The sequence below is a fragment of the Pteronotus mesoamericanus genome, unplaced genomic scaffold (genome assembly GCF_021234165.1).
Source record: "Pteronotus mesoamericanus isolate MK-2021 breed Mesoamerican mustached bat unplaced genomic scaffold, CSHL_Meso_final scaffold_1186, whole genome shotgun sequence".
NCBI lineage: Eukaryota > Metazoa > Chordata > Mammalia > Chiroptera > Mormoopidae > Pteronotus > Pteronotus mesoamericanus.
This window is the reverse complement of record NW_026555302.1, coordinates 14,597,537-14,603,638: the sequence shown is the minus strand read 5'-3', so window position 1 is coordinate 14,603,638 and position 6,102 is coordinate 14,597,537.

Genomic DNA, 6,102 nt, shown 5'->3' with positions numbered 1-6,102 from the left:
CTCGCGAGAGGTGGGGTGGGGTAGCGGGCCGTCTTCGCGTGCGTTCTGTCGCGGTTGCGGGCGCGCCTTCCGGGGCGACGACCCACGGGTCTGGACTTGTCGGCGCGTGTCTCGGCCTCAGCTCTAAGCCGGTTAGGTAGCGGAGCCGACGTTTGCTGCAAGGTGGGAGGACAACTTCCGCCAACGCGTACGACAGTCACTGCACGCCCGCTGGGCCCGCGGAGGTCGTGCGCCCCTGGCCCCTGGGGACTGTGGCCCTAGCGAAGGAGGGACGCTGTGGGCACGGCGTGATTAGGGGCCTAGAGGTATGCGCCGGGGGCCGCGGCGGCCCAGTGGAGGGGGTGGTCGGAGACAGCGAGCCGGAGCAGTGGCCGCAGCGACTCGGAGCAGCAGCGCCTCCGGGGGAGGCGGGAGCACGCACGGAGCAGGGATTGGGGTGTCCAAGAGGCGGCCGCGAACCCGGGTGTCTGCGGAGGGCGCAGGTCAATCGACGCTCTCTGCAGATTGGGCGTGGCGTAGTGGTGGGAGGTGCCAGGATGAATGACGGGGCACTGTCCTGCAGCCGGCCCCCGAGCGAGAACGAGCACCCCGTTTCCAACATCGCCCCATTTTCCAGAAAAATCCAGAAGTCCTGATGGTACGGGAAAGTTCAGTTATGAGTGCTGGTAGCTCATTAAAATTAAAAGTTGCTGTATAGGTTCAAGAAAATGTCCCAGCAGCCTGGCTTCCGCCCGATAGTGTGTGTAAACCTGGAAGCCGGCTGAACTGTCTCCCCGTCACTCGTACTTGCTATGATTGGCTCCTTCCTCTTAGACTCCAACGCGCTGCTTTTCTAGTGCTCGGGTAACACTCCAATTGTCCTTATTTAGTTATATGTGCATTTCTCATCTTCTCTTTAGACTGGGAGATGGAGACCCTGTTCCTTTTAGCAGACGTTGAGCTCCTACCGCGGCAGGAACAGCGGTGGGCACTGTGGGGGCAGAGAGGGGGACGAAGGTACAATGAAGTTACCCGTTACAAGGAGGTATAATAGAGGTGTTTGTAAAATGTTAGGGGAGCACGGGTGAGGGCAAGATCTGAGGTCCCTGGAGGAGTTGGGAAGGCTTTCCATCTGAGCTACACCTTGCGTTGAGTGGTTCAGGTAGGGTAGGTTTTTATTCAGCTTTGTATGGCCCATGGTAAATGTGGGGGTGCCACAGGGGCGTGACCTTTGCAGTGAGCCAGGTTTCCAGTTCTGGCTGTGCCACTTCATCGACCCTCACCCTGAGCATGTTGTTGAGTCCTTGAGTCTCAGTTTCCGTCTCTGTCACACGGTGGTAATAACGCCAGCGGTGTGAGGCTGTCACAGAGATGACCTGAGGGAGAGCACGTGACAGAGCTGTTCTGGCACCCACGGCTCATCCTATCCATGTGCTCCGGACTGTACGGTGCGCCACTCTTTTATATCCCCCTAAGGAAAAATAAACAACTATTAAGCTGTGACACACCATTGATTGGAAGATGCATTTCATTCACAGGTACTAAAATGAGAGAAAAAAATGTGTCGCAATCCTTGAAATACACAGTGGAAAGCTTTGCGTTGCTTCCTGTGTCCAGGTGACCTGCAGAACCAGGGACCGCTAGGCTCACGCTTCCCCCTCTGGGGCAGCAGTGTCATGACCCCGAGCCCCACGCTAAAAACGGTGCTAGAGGCAAGTTCACGTAACATCGTTCCTGCGTCCTACCAGATTGTCCTATTTCCAGGTTTCCTAAGCTGTCGGGTTTTGCCCAGGAAGAGCGCTGGCCCCCCCCCCCCACAAAGTCCCGTGTGCTGCTGCAGTTTCTTTGACAGGCTTTGTCCTGAGACTTCCTTCCACTCTTCTCTAGGGTAGGGCTCACTACCCCTGCACTCACATCTCCCTCCTGAGTTGATACTTTGTTACATTGTGCACTCTCCGGTTACTTGCTAGGAAAGGTAAATGGGAGTCAACCTGCATGTCCTCACATCGTTAGTAGCATTGGTGGTAATGATACTGTTCTTTAAACAAACGTTCTGTACTGGGCTAGGCATTGTAAAAGGTTAAGAGAGAAATTAAATCCCTGCTTCTGAGAGGATGCGGGCTTTGGGTTTGACTCCTAACCCCACTAGTGTGAGCAAATGGTTCAGTTTCTCTGAGCCTCACTTTTTTCAAAATCTGTAAAGTAGAGGTAAAAATACCTGCTTTGCAGAATTACTGTGAAGATTCCTGAGGGTTGAGAGCAGGTTCTGGAGTCCGACCACTGGTCTCCAACTCCTCGTGTCGCCGCTCAACCAGATTTGCAGGTTTAGGCAAATTATTTCTTCAAACCAAGCCTCGGTTTCCCTGAATGCTGGGTGGCGTGTTAGTAGTACCTAAGCCCAAGGGGTCTTATTTGTTTCTGAAAGATTATATGAGTAAGATGTTTAGAATGGTACTTGGCTAGAAAGGGCACAGTAAGTGGTAACGGTTACTACTGGTTCTATTAAACCACAGTGTGTAATCTGTGAACTAGTTTTTCCCCTCATTCAGTTGATTTCCCTCTGACATTCTCTTCAGTAGCTTCAGTTACTGTGTATCCATGGATGATTCATGAAATAGCATCTGCGGGCCCAAGCGTCTTTCCTGAGCCTCAGACCCAGTGTGGCCAGCAAGCTCGGGAATGGAGGTGCTCGGTGTCACTAACCACTGGGAGATGCAAATCAGCGCCATGAGGTGCTGCCTCACATGCAGAAGAATGGCCTCTATAAAAACAAAGTGAGAAGATGCAGCTCGGTTGGTTAGAGCGTCGTCCCGACCGGCCAAGGTCGTGGGGTTGGCGCCCAGTCAGGGCCATGAAAGAATCAGCCAATGAATAGAAAGTGGGACAACAAATTGGTGTTTCTCTCCCCTGCCATCAATAAATAAAAAATTAAAAAATGCTGGTGCAGATGTGAAAATGCGAACCCTTGTGCATTGCTGGGGGGAAGGAAAACAGTGCAGCCGCTGTGGAAAACAGCATGGTGGTCCCTCAAAAGGTTGAACTTGGGACTCCTGTAAGGTCCAGCAACTCCACCCGTGCGTGTGTACCCAGAAGAGCTGAAAGCAGGGACTTCGGTGTCCAGCCGTGTGCATAGCAGCGTCATTCACCGTAGCCAAGGCGTGGGAGCAACCCAGGTGTATGTTGGGGGATGAATGGCTACATGAAAAGACAACACATACGTATAATGGAATGTTAGTCAGCCTTAAAAAAGAAGTAAATACAGCCCTGGCTGGTGTGGCTCAGTGGATCGAGCGTCGTCCGCGAGGCAAAAGGCCACCAGTTCCATTCCCGGTCAGGGCACGTGCCGGGGTTGCAGGCTCGGTCCCAGGCCGGGGTGCGTGTGAGAGGCAACCCATCGGAGTTTCTCACAGTGATGTTTCTGTTCCTCCTTTCTGCTCTCTCTCAATATAAATAAAACCTTAGAAGTAAATTCTGACATGCTACAACATGGGTGAGCCTGAAGACACTATGCTGAGTGAAATAAGCCCGTCACAAAAGGACAAGAGCTGTGCGCGCCCCCTGATGTGAGGCCCCGGGGGCGGGAGGTCCCGGAGAGGGAAGGCGGCGGGCCAGGGCCAGGCGGGGGAGCTGCTGTCCACGGGCTGTGGGGCTCCAGGCCGGAAGATGGACGGGCCCTGGCGAGGGGCGGCGGGGGGCGCGGCACCACAATGGCAATGTGCTCGGTGTCGCTGCGATGTACCCTCGGACGCGGTCAACGCGGGACGCCTGACGTGTGTGTGACCATAATTTTCCAGCAGTTTTTGCCCTGGCCCATGTGGCTCCGTGTCTTCCTGTAACCAAAAGGTTGTGGGTTCCATCCCTGGTCCAGGCGCCTACGGGAGGCAAGCAAATGATGTTTCTCTTTCTCTTCCTGCCTCTCTCCCGTCCCCTCCTAAGAAAAAGAAAAGACAAGACCAGTGCGGCCCTGGTGTTTGGACGTCCTGGGGCCAAGCAGAAGGTAGCTGGCTCAGTTCCGGTCAGGGGTCAGGCCCTGGGCAGGGTGGGGCATCGGCATTCCTCGCCCTCTGGCTCTCCTTCCCTTCTCTCTCTTAAAAAAAAGAAAAAGCGTGCCCAAGTCAGGATAAAAAGTTGTAGGTGGGACCCTGTGCAGAGGGTGGGGATCACCGGATCTCGTAACCCCTCCCGGTGGGAGTGTGGACCGCCAACTCCCCTCAGGAAGTTCGTTCCCCCATAAAGATAAACGTCTGTGTTCCCCTTGACCGGCCATTCTGCTCCGAAGTAGACGCCCAAAAGAAACTTGAGCGCCTCCCAGGGCCCGGGAACGGGACTGTTCACGCGGGCCTGCGCCCTAACATCCGAATCTGAAGACGGCCCAAGCGCCCACCTACGCAAAGCGTAACACACGGATCAGTCAGGATATACTTAAGCAGCATTCCCCGTGAACTCGCTACGGTTCCACGCCGCGATATGTCTCAGTTCCAGGGCGGGGCAAAAGTAGGTTCGCGGAGGGGAGTACACAGGACAGTTTATGCTTGTGGTGGTATTTATCAGTTACTGTATTTTCCGTACGGACCACTGTAAGCCTACTTTCCTTCCACCCAGTATAGTGATGCATGAAAAGATTAAGCCCTTAACAGTGATTCACAGCACGCGATAGAGATTTTATAAGTTAAGAGCTGGAGGAGTGTCCCCACCACAGTGTAGGATGTTAACAGGGAAAGCCAGAGAAGGGTGATGTCGCAGTCCCCGCCTTGGACGGGAAGAGGCCGGGCGACAGGACCGGAGGGCCAGAGCTGAACGCGGATGTAAATTCACGTCCCGGTTTCTGTGTTGGTGGTGATGTCATGGGCGTTTGTGTCATTTTAGTGAAAGAATGAATGAATGTCGAGGTCCTGGAATGCACCCACGAAGAGAATGTGTCGTCAGCCAAGAGATGAATCAAACAATGAATCAAATTCTCTGCATCTGAGCTCGTCCAAATTTTTTTTTTCCTACATTTGACTTTGTATCTTTAATATAAATGAAGAGAAGAAAGCGGGGAGAAATATTTTAAGTAGCATGCCATCAAGTGAAATAATGCTTTGTTTTAAAACAAGGGTTGCATTTCTCTTGTGGCTCCCGGTACCCACTGATCGATGCCCCTTTTGCCTGGCCATTTAAGCATCCCAATTTCAGAAGATCGGTGAGAGTGGAAAGCCGCCTAAGTATTTGAGTGTGGATGGTAAGCTTGCAAAATAAGCAGCGTTTTTGTGTTTTCATTAGTCCGGCAGCTGTAAAAGGGGTGGATTCATCTGGAGGGAGGCCGCGGTCAGGGAACCGGCTGCCGGGCCCCACCGTCGGGACGCCCTTTGCAATTGCGGGGCCCTGGGTGAAATAACTAGGATCAGCGGGAACTGCGGAGAAAGAGCAAAACCCGAGACTGGAAGAATGAAATAGTGATTCTTAGAACTAAATGAGATGAAGAAGAAAAATGCTTTATAATTCTAAGGTTCAACCAAGGGCCTTTCTAAGTCTTATGTGCCCTGAAGCCTGTATGATTCTTGGGGCTCTCTTTAAGGAAAAAATACGGATTTATGGGTCAACGTTAGGTGCCCAAGTGAGTGCCTGGTGGGAAGGGCCTAGTGGAAGCGAGTCTCGGGCTGCAGTTTCCTTGGTTTCCTGGCAACCCCGCCGGCGTCGCAGCCGGCATGGCCACCCCAACGGCGGCTGGGAAGGCAGCCTGTTAAGGGAAGGAAATGCAAAAACATCAGTTTTAACATTGAACTTCTGGAATATTAGAAGGGCCTTTGAAAATATTTAAACACCTAAACAAATTCATGGTTTTTTCTGTCATTCGTGAGTCTGGGCTGCCTTAAACAGAAGCCTAAATTCCGAGGTGACATTCCACATTCCAGATGCACACTGTCATGTGTACTTGGTGTTCCCATGATGCACCGTTGGCCCACAGGCCACTTTTACTCACTAATAGGCGCTTACCCTCATCGCAGTGATTCACTTAGCTGCCAAAAAGACATTGATTTTGTAATCACAGAGAAATGCAAATACCGTACGCAGTGCTGCCAGATGTCCATCGCCTCAGGGCTGTGACTCCGGGCCTTTCCGGGAGCTCAGTCTCTACGTTGA